Source organism: Sardina pilchardus, chromosome 15 (assembly GCF_963854185.1).
Source record: "Sardina pilchardus chromosome 15, fSarPil1.1, whole genome shotgun sequence".
Taxonomy (NCBI): Eukaryota; Metazoa; Chordata; class Actinopteri; order Clupeiformes; family Clupeidae; genus Sardina; species Sardina pilchardus.
The window spans coordinates 19740532-19753312 of record NC_085008.1 but is presented as its reverse complement, the minus strand read 5'-3'; the positions used below and the strand labels follow the sequence as shown (position 1 = coordinate 19753312).

Below are 12781 nucleotides of genomic sequence, written 5' to 3'. Positions count from 1 at the left end.
AATTCATCAATTTTTCAACAACATTAATGCAAATAACTCTAAAATGCTTAGACCTATCAAGCTGAAACTTGCTCAGTACATTAACGCAATAGGTATAGCCCCACCCACCAATTAACAAGACTTTTCCACAAACGCTGTAGCGCCACCAATAGACCAAGGTCAAAACTTTCAAAAAGTTTCACAGGTCAGAGATTTCATCCGATTCTCACCAAACTTGTCACACATGACCTTCAGACAAGGCCACTCAAGACTTATCACTTTGTTAATAAATATTCATAAGCGTTTGCCTGTCACAGCCAATCAAAGTTGGTGACGCACCAAAAAACAGCATGTGAACCTATTCTCTATGTAACCAAAGAACCATACAGTAAAAAGTTGGGATATTTGGTACACTTATTCTCCCTAAGCCAATGACCACATACCTCAATTTTCAGACCCCAGAGCCCAAAACTCCAGCGCCACCAACAGGTCAAAATTCATCAATTTTTCAACAACATTAATGCAAATAACTCTAAAATGCTTAGACCTATCAAGCTGAAACTTGCTCAGTACATTAACGCAATAGGTATAGCCCCACCCACCAATTAACAAGACTTTTCCACAAACGCTGTAGCGCCACCAATAGACCAAGGTCAAAACTTTCAAAAAGTTTCACAGGTCAGAGATTTCATTCGATTCTCACCAAAATTTGCACACACCATCTTCAGACCATGCCTTCTAATCTGATTGCTTTCTGGAAGAATTGACAAAATTATTTGCCCTTAACAGCCAATCAAAATCGGCGGCGAAGCCGCCACACTGACATTAAACCTACATCTCTATGGAAGCCATAGAACCATACAGTGAAAAGTTTTGAAATTTATCACACATATTCCTCTATGGCCAATTACCACTTTCCCCAATTTACAGACTCTTAACCTCAAACCTCTAGCGCCACCAACAGGTCAAAATTCATCAATTTCTTAACAACATTAATGCAAATAACTCTCAAATGCTTAGACCTATCAAGCTGAAACTTGTTCAGTGTATTAACGCAGAAGGCATAGCCCCACCCACCAATTAACAAGATTTTTCCACAAACGCTGTAGCGCCACCAACAGACCAAGATCAAAACTTTCAAAAAGTTTCACAGGTCGGAGATTTCATCCGATTCTCACCAAAATTTGCACAGACCATCTTCAGACCATGACTTATCATTGCATTGCTTTATGGAACAATTGACGGAAGTGCTCGTCTGTAACAGCCAATCCAAATTGGCGGCGAAGCCGCCACACAGGAAGTGAACCTATATCTCTGCAAGGCTTTCACGTATCAAGACCAAACTTAGAACATGGGCTCAGAACCCAATTAAGAGAAGCCTCAACAACTTTGGTGCCCATTGACAACTGTGGGGGCGCTATAGTAACAGGAAGTAGGCTCATATCTCAGCGATGCTTACACGTATCGAAACCAAACTTGGTATATGGACTTGGGACCCCACCCTGAGGACGTACAATACATTTGGTGCACTCTGACCACTAGGGGCGCTATAATTAGCAAAACTTTCTCGTATCAACACCAAACTTGGTATGTGGACTTGTGAGCACATCCGGAGGACCTACACTAAATTTGGTGACGTTTGAACACTAGGGGCGCTATAATAAACAACACTTTCACCTATCGACACCAAACTTGGTAAGTGGACTTAGGAACACATCCCAAGGACACACACACAAAAACAAAAAAAATAGAAATTAATTTTGCCTATTTTCTTCACATCCACTCTCTCTCTGTCTCAAACCCAGACACAAGCACACACACTCTCCTCTATGGTGGTCGAGGGGGGGGGGGTTCCATTTGCACACGCCCACTCTCCCATGTCATGTCTTTTGACCACTAGGGGGGCGCTATAATCACAGGAAGTCAGCTCATTTTTCATTAATGCTTTCATCTCTCTCTCTCTCAAACCCAGACACAAGCACACACACCCTCCTCTATGGTGGTCGTGGGGGGGGGGGTTCCATTTGCACACGCCCACTCTCCCATTTCATGTCTTTTGACCACTAGGTGGGTGCTAGAATCACAGGAAGTCAGCTCATTTTTCATTAATGCTTTCATCTCTCTCGCTCTCTCACCCAGACACAAGCATGCACACCCTCCTCTATGGTGGTCGTGGGGGTGGGTTCCATTTGCACACGCCCACTCTCCCATGTCATGTCTTTTGACCATTAGGGGGGCGCTATAATCACAGAAAGTCAGCTCATTTTTCAGTAACGCTTTCATCTCTCTCTCTCTCTCTCTCAAGCCCAGACAAAAGCACACAAATACTCCTCTATGGTGGTCACAGGGGGAGGGGCGGAGGGGGGGTTGCCTTTCCATATTTCCAAAGCTTGGCCCCCACATTGCTGCTCGCAGCTTTAATTATTATTATTATTATTATTATTATTACACATTGCCCATTTCCCAGCCAACCATACACTCCAGAGTTCTGAAATTTGGCACACTCATTCAACTTCAAATTTGCCCGAATCTATTAAATTTACAGACCACAAACCCCAAAACTCCAGCGCCACCAACAGGTCAGGCTGAATTTTTCTAAAAGTTACCCAGGTCTCACATTTTGTCCATTTCTTACCAAACTTGTCACACATGACCTTCAGACAAGGCCACTCAAGACTTATCACTTTGTTAAAAAATATTCATAAGCGTTTGCCTGTCACAGCCAATCAAAGTTGGTGACGCACCAAAAAACAGCATGTGAACCTATTCTCTATGTAACCAAAGAACCATACAGTAAAAAGTTGGGATATTTGGTACACTTATTCTCCCTAAGCCAATGACCACATACCTCAATTTTCAGACCCCAGAGCCCAAAACTCCAGCGCCACCAACAGGTCAAAATTCATCAATTTTTCAACAACATTAATGCAAATAACTCTAAAATGCTTAGACCTATCAAGCTGAAACTTGCTCAGTACATTAACGCAATAGGTATAGCCCCACCCACCAATTAACAAGACTTTTCCACAAACGCTGTAGCGCCACCAATAGACCAAGGTCAAAACTTTCAAAAAGTTTCACAGGTCAGAGATTTCATCCGATTCTCACCAAACTTGTCACACATGACCTTCAGACAAGGCCACTCAAGACTTATCACTTTGTTAATAAATATTCATAAGCGTTTGCCTGTCACAGCCAATCAAAGTTGGTGACGCACCAAAAAACAGCATGTGAACCTATTCTCTATGTAACCAAAGAACCATACAGTAAAAAGTTGGGATATTTGGTACACTTATTCTCCCTAAGCCAATGACCACATACCTCAATTTTCAGACCCCAGAGCCCAAAACTCCAGCGCCACCAACAGGTCAAAATTCATCAATTTCTCAACAACATTAATGCAAATAACTCTAAAATGCTTAGACCTATCAAGCTGAAACTTGCTCAGTGTATTAACGCAAAAGGTATAGCCCCACCCACCAATTAACAAGACTTTTCCACAAACGCTGTAGCGCCACCAGAAGGACAAGGTCAAAAACGGTCAAAAAGTTTCACAGGTCACAAATTTCATCCGATTCTCACCAAAATTTGCACACACCATCTTCAGACCATGTCTTATAATTGCATCGCTTTATGGAACAATTGACGGAAGTGCTCGTCTCTAACAGCCAATCCAAATTGGCGGTGAAGCCGCCACACAGGAAGTGAACCTGTATCTCAGCAAGGCTTTCACGTATCAAGACCAAACTTAGAACATGGGTTCAGAACCCAATTAAGGGAAGCCTCAACAACTTTGGTGCCCTTTGACAACTGTGGGGGCGCTACAGTAACAGGAAGTAGGCTCATATCTCAGCAATGCTTTCACGTATCGAAACCAAACTTGGTATAAGGATTCGGGACCCCACCCTGAGGAGGCACAATACATTTGGTGTACTCTGACCACTAGGGGCGCTATAATTAGCAAAACTTTCTCGTATCGACACCAAACTTGGTATATGGACTTGTGAGCACATCCTGAGGACCTACACTAAATTTGGTGACGTTTGACCACTAGGGGCGCTATAATAAACAACACTCTCACCTATCAAAACCAAACTTGGTAAGTGGACTTAGGAACACATCCCAAGGACACACACACACCAAAAAACTCCCAAACTCCTCTATGGTGGTCGTGGGGGGGGGGGGTTCCATTTGCACACGCCCATGTCATGTCTTTTGACCACTAGGGGGGCGCTATAATCACAGGAAGTCAGCTCATTTTTCAGTAATGCTTTCATCTCTCGCTCTCTCAAACCCAGACACAAGCACACACACCCTCCTCTATGGTGGTCGTAGGGGGGGGTTCCATTTGCACACACCCACTTTCCCATGCCATGTCTTTTGACCACTAGGGGGCGCTATAATAACATGAAGTCAGCTCATTTTTCATTAATGCTTTCATCTCTCTCTCTCTCAAACCCAGACACAAGCACACACTCCCTCCTCTATGGTGGTTGTGGGGGAGGGGTTCCATTTGCACACGCCCACTCTCCCATTTCATGTCTTTTGACCACTAGGGGGGCGCTATAATCACAGGAAGTCAGCTCATTTTTCAGTAACGCTTTCATCTCTCTCTCTCTCAAGCCCAGACAAAAGCACACAAATACTCCTCTATGGAGGTCACAGGGGGAGGGGGGGAGGGGGGGTTGTCTTTCCAAATTTCCAAAGCTTGGCCCCCACATTGCTGCTTGCAGCTATATTTATTATTATTATTACACATTGCCCATTTCCCAGCCAACCATACACTCCAGAGTTCTGAAATTTGGCACACTCATTCAACTTCAAATTTGCCCGAATCTATTAAATTTACAGACAACAAACCCCAAAACTCCAGCGCCACCAACAGGTCAGGCTGAATTTTTCTAAAAGTTACCCAGGTCTCAAATTTTGTCCATTTCTTACCAAACTTGTCACACATGACCTTCACACAAGGCCACTCAAGACTTATCAGTTTGTTAATTAATATTCAAAAGCGTTTGCCTGTCACAGCCAATCAAAGTTGGCAACGCACCAAAAAACAGCATGTGAACCTATACTCTATGTAACCAAAGAACCATACAGTAAAAAGTTGGATAATTTGGTACACTTATTCTCCCTGAGCCAATGACCACTTACCTCAATTTCCAGACCCCAGAGCCCAAAACTCCAGCGCCACCAACAGGTCAAAATTCATCAATTTTTCAACAACATTAATGCAAATAACTCTAAAATGCTTAGACCTATCAAGCTGAAACTTGCTCAGTACATTAACGCAATAGGTATAGCCCCACCCACCAATTAACAAGACTTTTCCACAAACGCTGTAGCGCCACCAATAGACCAAGGTCAAAACTTTCAAAAAGTTTCACAGGTCAGAGATTTCATCCGATTCTCACCAAACTTGTCACACATGACCTTCAGACAAGGCCACTCAAGACTTATCACTTTGTTAATAAACATTCATAAGCGTTTGCCTGTCACAGCCAATCAAAGTTGGTGACGCACCAAAAAACAGCATGTGAACCTATTCTCTATGTAACCAAAGAACCATACAGTAAAAAGTTGGGATATTTGGTACACTTATTCTCCCTAAGCCAATGACCACATACCTCAATTTTCAGACCCCAGAGCCCAAAACTCCAGCGCCACCAACAGGTCAAAATTCATCAATTTTTCAACAACATTAATGCAAATAACTCAAAAATGCTTAGACCTATCAAGCTGAAACTTGCTCAGTACATTAACGCAATAGGTATAGCCCCACCCACCAATTAACAAGACTTTTCCACAAACGCTGTAGCGCCACCAATAGACCAAGATCAAAACTTTCAAAAAGTTTCACAGGTCAGAGATTTCATCCGATTCTCACCAAAATTTGCACAGACAATCTTCAGACCATGACTTATCATTGCATTGCTTTATGGAACAATTGACGGAAGTGCTCGCCTGTAACAGCCAATCCAATTTGGCGGCGAAGCCGCCACACAGGAAGTGAACCTACATCTCAGCAAGGCTTTCACGTATCAAGACTTGGGAACACATCCCAAGGACACACACACACACAAAAAAAAAAAAATTAGAAACTAATTTGGGCTATTTTCTTAACATCCACTCTCTCTCTGTCCCAAACCCAGACAAAAGCACACACACTCTCCTCTATGGTGGTTGTGGGGGGCGGGGGTTCCATTTGCACACGCCCACTCTTCCATTTCATGTGTTTTGACCACTAGGGGGGCATTATATTCACAGTAACTCAGCTCATTTTTCATTAATGCTTTCATCGGAAGTTAGCTCATTTGTCATTAATGCTTTCATCTCACGCTCTGAAACCCAGACACAAGCACATACACCTTCCTCTATGGTGGTCATGGGGGGGGGGGGGTTAGCTTTCCCACATTTTCCCATGAACTTCCTGGATGACCACTACGTCTGTCCACCTACTGGGTGGTAAGACACCTGGGATTTTCCACTGCTGTGCCTCAGCCGGAGGCCATGTGAATCTTAGCAATGCCACAGCCTCGAAAGGGATAGAGGGACTTACTCACTGTTAAACATCCTGCTGGTTCATTCTCTATATATAGCCCACTCTCGCCACAGTTTTCTCTGCGACGGTGGGTGAAAATTTGGACGATTTGGAGCAGAGCATTGTGGGTAAATCCCTCCCAAAGAGTTTATTGGGAGCCAAGCAACAACATTAATGCAAATATCTCTGCTATGCTTGAACCTATCAAGCTGAAACTTGCTCAGTGTATTAAGGCAAAAGTCAAGGCCCCACCCACCAATTAACAAGACTTTTCCATGATTGCTGTAGCGCCACCAACAGACCAAGGTCAAAACTTCCAAAAAGTTTCACAGGTCTCAAATTTCATCCGATTCTCACCAAAATTTGCACACATCATCTTCAGACCATGCTTTCTTATTGCCTTGCTTTGTGGAACAATTGACGGAAGTGCTGGCCTCTAACAGCCAATCCAAATTGGCGGCGAAGCCGCCACACAGGAAGTGAACCTATATCTCAGCAAGGCTTTCATGTACCAAGACCAAACTTAGAACATGGGCTCAGAACCCTATTAAGAGAGGCCTCAATAACTTTGGTGCCCTTTGACAACTGTGGGGGCGCTATAGTAACAGGAAGTAGGCTCATATCTCAGCAACGGTTTCAAGTATCAAAACCAAACTTGGTATATGGACTTGGGACCCCACCCTGAGGACGCACAATACATTTGGAGTACTCTGACCACTAGGGGCGCTATAATTAGCAAAACTTTCTCGGATCAACACCAAACTTGGCACGTGGACTTGTGGGCACATCCTGAGGACCTACACTAAATTTGGTGACGTTTGAACACTAGGGGCGCTATAATTAGCAAAACTTTCTCGTATCAACACCAAATTTGGTATGTGGACTTGTGAGCACATCCTGAGGACCTACACTAAATTTGGTGACGTTTGAACACTAGGGGCGCTATAATAAACAACACTTTCACCTATCGAAACAAAACTTGGTAAGTGGACTTAGGAACACATCCCAAGGACACACACACACAAAAAAAAAATTGAAATTAATTTTGGCTATTTTCTTCACATCTACTCTCTCTCTGTCTCAAACCCAGACACAAGCACACACACCCTCCTCTATGGTGGTCGTGGGGGGGTTCCATTTGCACATGCCCACTCTCCCATGTCATGTCTTTTGACCACTAGGGGGGCGCTATAATCACAGGAAGTCAGCTCATTTTTCATTAATGCTTTCATCTCTCTCTCTCTCTAACCCAGACACAAGCACACACAACCTCCTCTATGGTGGTCGTAGGGTGGGGGGTTCCATTTGCACACGCCCACTCTCCCATTTCATGTCTTTTGACCACTAGGGGGGCGCTATAATCACAGGAAGTCAGCTCATTTTTCATTAATGCTTTCATCTCTCTCGCTCTCTAACCCAGACACAAGCACACACACCCTCCTCTATGGTGGTCGTGGGGGGGGGGGGGGGCGTTCCATTTGCACACGCCCACTCTCCCATGTCATGTCTTTTGACCACTAGGGGGGTGCTATAATCACAGGAAGTCAGCTCATTTTTCAGTAACGCTTTCATCTCTCTCTCTCTCTCAAGCCCAGACAAAAGCACACAAATACTCCTCTATGGTGGTCACAGGGGGAGGGGCAGAGGGGAGTTTGTCTTTCCAAATTTCCAAAGCTTGGCCCCCACATTGCTGCTCGCAGCTTTAATTATTATTATTATTGACAATACTGACAACAAAGGAATGTTTTCCACAGCTTTTATTAAATAATTTAACAAGTATTCTCTGGATCCTGGCACATAAATACATAAATGAATGAATAAATAATTGAATGAATGAATGAATGAATAAAGTTAATACATTAATAAATACATAGCCTACAATAATAATAATAATTACAAAATAAACAAACAAAATAAATAAATGATTAATAATAAACACTACCTACTACCTAAAGGAGACAGCGGAGCAAAGAGTCAAACTCTGAGTGTGTGTGTGTGTGTGTGTGTGTGTGAGACTCTTTTTTTTTTGCATTATATCCTCAAAGATATATATATTTCGACCAATACAAAACAAATTAAGAAAATAAATAATTGGCCATTTTAATTACAGTGGGGCTGATCTTTCCCTCTGGTGTGTTTGACATTAGGTATTTTTGTATGAAACAGAGGGTGTTTTTTACACTCTTATGGTATTCAATATTAAAAACAAAATAAATAGACATTAGGGTGGCCAAAGCCTGGGTGACCTCATCAACTTCTTGGGTAAGGACATCCTGAAAGTCGAGTTGAACAGCAAAAGAAGCCTCCATGAAGGGGTTCCCTGTAATGACCAGTACCGGCGTTGGAACTTCTGGATCCTAGCAACCAAATAAATAAATAAGTAAATAAATAAATACATACATACATACATACATACATACATAAATGCATACATTAACACATACAAATGACAATGAGATGTTACAAATGGGAAATCAATAACAAGCAACAAACATAATTTTGGCTAATTGACAAACCTTACCTTTCTATTGATCACATAAAGTGCTTTGGGGTTCTCTCTGAACAGGTATGGAAGGAGCAAGGTGCCCAGGATGACTTGCAGACCTTTTGTTTAAAAGAGAAATAGAAATTCAAAATATATTAGAGAAAGAACTTTCCCACATGTACATTCATTCACTAGTGCTTGCATGTATACAGTGTATTGTTGTATGTTTTACATTTGCAAATGTAAAATTGAATTATATTTAAGAATGACTAATAAGATTAACTTAGATGACATGGCACATGCATTTAATATAATAGAGAGGATACCCTGAACTCTCACCTCTGTGACACTCCTCATGTTGCATTGATTTGGCCTCCTCATACATGCAAAAGAGGTCCTGTCCAGTAGCTCGCCGCTGACATTCCTCTATGACCTTCTTTGTGATTTGACCCATTCCTGTCATGATGCTGCGGTCTATGTCAACATCTAGCTGGCTTTGTGATTCTGTGAGGAGCTGTAATCACACACACACACACACACACACACACACACACACACACACACACACACACACACACACACACACACACAGATAGACAGAGAGAGACAGCCACAGAGAGAGAGAAAACAAATATTAAATACTATGTGAGATACATTTGATTTTAGAGCTGATGAGGGAATAGTTAGTTATAGTACTTACTATAACTGGGAATCTTAGCCCAGGATATTCTTCAAGGGCCTCCATAGTTGAATGAGTTTGCAAGTATTTTCTCCTCTCTACTCGTGTGCGGATCATTTTGTCTTGCAGGATGGATAGATTGGGATGTTTCTTAAGGCATTCGGCCTGCATTTTTTTCCTGGTGACACCTGAGGCTGGCTGCATCCTCTCCTTGCACGCTGGCTGCATCCTCTCCTTGCACATTGGCTGTCTGATTACTCGGTCCAGTCTGCAAATGATAAAAAAACACGTTTAATGCAAAGTACGATTGGTTCTGAGAGGTCCTATGCAAGGAGAACGGCTGCTTAGAAGCAATATTGGACTCATGACGATCCTGGATGTTAAAGTGTAAGTCTGGCGTAAATTGACCCATAGTCCTGTTGTATAAGTCAAGGCAAGTCAAGTCAACTTTATTTATATTGCGCATTTCATACACAGAGGTCATTCAGTGTGCTTTACATAAACAAAAGCAAACAGGAATAGTTGATAAAAGCATAGAAGGGCAATAAGCTCACCACATGCAGCTTAAAGCAGACCCATGGGGGAGATAGCCAGTCACACACTTCTTCTTCCACAGATTTGTTCATTCTGAAATGAATGAAAGGTAAAGAAAAGGTCAGATTTCTACACCCCTTTGATTCTATAATTCACTTTGCAAATAAATCCATTGTGATAAAAAAAAAAGGATTAAAATCTAACAGGATTCCTAGTGGCGACAACACTGCGCAACACTAGTCCAATGTAACAACATGATAACAATGTTTCCATTTAGCTGCTAACGTTACTTGTAGCTGTCAACTAGCAGAGGCAGCAGACTGTACGAACTACTGTGGCGACATTGCTAGCTGGTGCTGGCATCCCAAGTATCAAACAAACTGTGGTGTCATTTTCAACGACAGCTTTAAACATATCTTTAGTCAAACGGGAAAAATAGGAGAATATAGTAGCCTAGGCTAAATGTATGTTTGTGTATTATGACTGACGTTAACTAAGCTAGCATTCAGGGAACGATTAGCTGCTAGCTAGCTATGATAAGTGATAACCAAAACCGATTTAGCAGCTGGACTATGGGAATATTCATGTCGACGCTGACTACCCCGGACATGTTGTCACTAGACATTTCTGGGTCTAAAATTAATTGACAGATATAAAAGTTAATGTTTAGCAGTATAGACTCGCTAACGTTAATGTTACCCACCTTTGAGTTGTTCGTTGAATGGAAAGTCGTTGGAAAGTCCGTCACGGCAGTTCAAAATGTTCCACGCTCGCGGACAAACAATGGCCATGCAGGTTCCTCAAAGAACCCCAAAGATGGGAAGGTTCCTGGAGAATCCCCAAAGTGCCTCGAAGCACCTCTAATTCTTAGAGTGTAAATCATGAAATCAATGTATTACTTGTTTCATCACACTATTTCATGCTGCTTCGAATCAAAAATCCATTTTTGTTTTTTTCAAGGACACCATGCATAAACCCCTCTTAAAAATGAGGAATATGCCACTTTGGGGTGTCTTACTGGCTAGATCTCTTGAGGACACACTCTTAATTGTGAGTCACATCATGCCACAAATATTTCCTGTTTCTCTTATGTTATTATGTACTGTATGCAAGGACAGGGATCTCAATTTCAAAGGAATGAGTGTGAATGCAGAAGAAGCATATAGCCTTGTAGACAATTCTGTAGGGTATTGCCCAGCATCCAGTCAATTTTTATAATTTTTCATAACAACCTTTATACATGTGAGCAGACAGGGAGCACTTTCCCATACACACACACACACACACACACACACACACACACACATACACACACACACACACACACACACACACTCATGAAATCATCTCTGTGTGTGTCTATGCCTGTTCGTCTGTGTTTATATGGTGAAAACTTTCATCCAGATAGTGGCTGACAGGTCTGTCCGGCCTGGGATGTTGTCATTGGATCTGCTCCACAGATCCTTTTATGAGGTTCTTCCTAATGGAGGAGAATGTGCGTGGAAACACAGACATGTTGCGTTTGATGTTTCTGCCGATAAACACAGAACAACTATAAGAGAGCCTAAAGACCTCTGTGGGATCTTTGATGTCTTAATGACATAAACATTGCTATAGGATGACAATATGTGCTTCTCTGTGTTTCAAGTGCATCATACAGACAGACAAGGCTATCTAGTGTAAGTGTATGTTGCTGCATTCAACTTAACTGTTGTGTAATAGCCTACTTGATTTATTTACGGTATTTATTTTCCAGATTAATTGCTTTTCAATGAGAGCACAGAGAATGTCTAACAAGACGGCATTAAACAAATGGGCCATCACATGTGAGAATGTGTCTAGACCTAGTAGAGGTCATTTAGATGCATCCTCTGGTTAATAAAGATCAATTGTCTTTATCTTAAAGACATAATGATCATTATCAACAGGGGAAGCTCCCTCTAAAGCTTTCTTTAATCATGTATGATGATTTGAACCATTACCAATATCAATGTTATCTTGATCTTTTGTTACAGGACAGGATGTGAAAACATCTAAACACATCCCTATATCTAAACACATTTGATGTATTTTAAGGGAGGGAAAAGATAATGGGAATGACCTTTAGGAAACTTATCTAGAATGCAATTACTGAGTGTAAGGACTGTCTGAGTCAACAGTCATTGCACAGTGTCACATTAGAGCAACCCTTCACAACTAGTTATACATTTGATACAATATTACCCCTTTGGCCATGTGAAGATCCATTAAGATCAGTGCCCCATGGTAATCAGTACTGGCAGCTCTTCAGTATTCTGTACTTTACATTAATCCAGATCGTTTTGTAATTATAAAGCGAGAATGTGGCATTACTGTGCATCACATTGTGCATTTGATTGGATAGTGTATGAAAACATGTTTAAAAATATGTAAATCCTCTTATGCATCCACGTGTGCTGAAGTATACATGCACGCAAACTGACACACAGATAACCATAGTGCGTGTCTGTGTGTGTGTGTGTGTGTGTGTGTGTGTGTGTGTGTGTGTGTGTGTGTGTGTGTGTGTGTGTGTGTGTTGTGTAGT

General features: G+C 41.9%; 1 long non-coding RNA gene across 1 annotated transcript; it reads right to left on the bottom strand.

Moving 5' to 3' along the window:
- Positions 1-9041: 9041 nt before the first annotated feature.
- LOC134101936 (uncharacterized) lies at positions 9042-10282 on the bottom strand. Its single transcript, XR_009941466.1, has 4 exons — positions 10239-10282; positions 9706-9952; positions 9345-9519; positions 9042-9124 (listed from the first exon to the last, which is right to left on the bottom strand). It is a non-coding gene; the product is annotated as an uncharacterized LOC134101936 (long non-coding RNA).
- Between the last annotated feature and the right edge of the window lie 2499 nt (positions 10283-12781).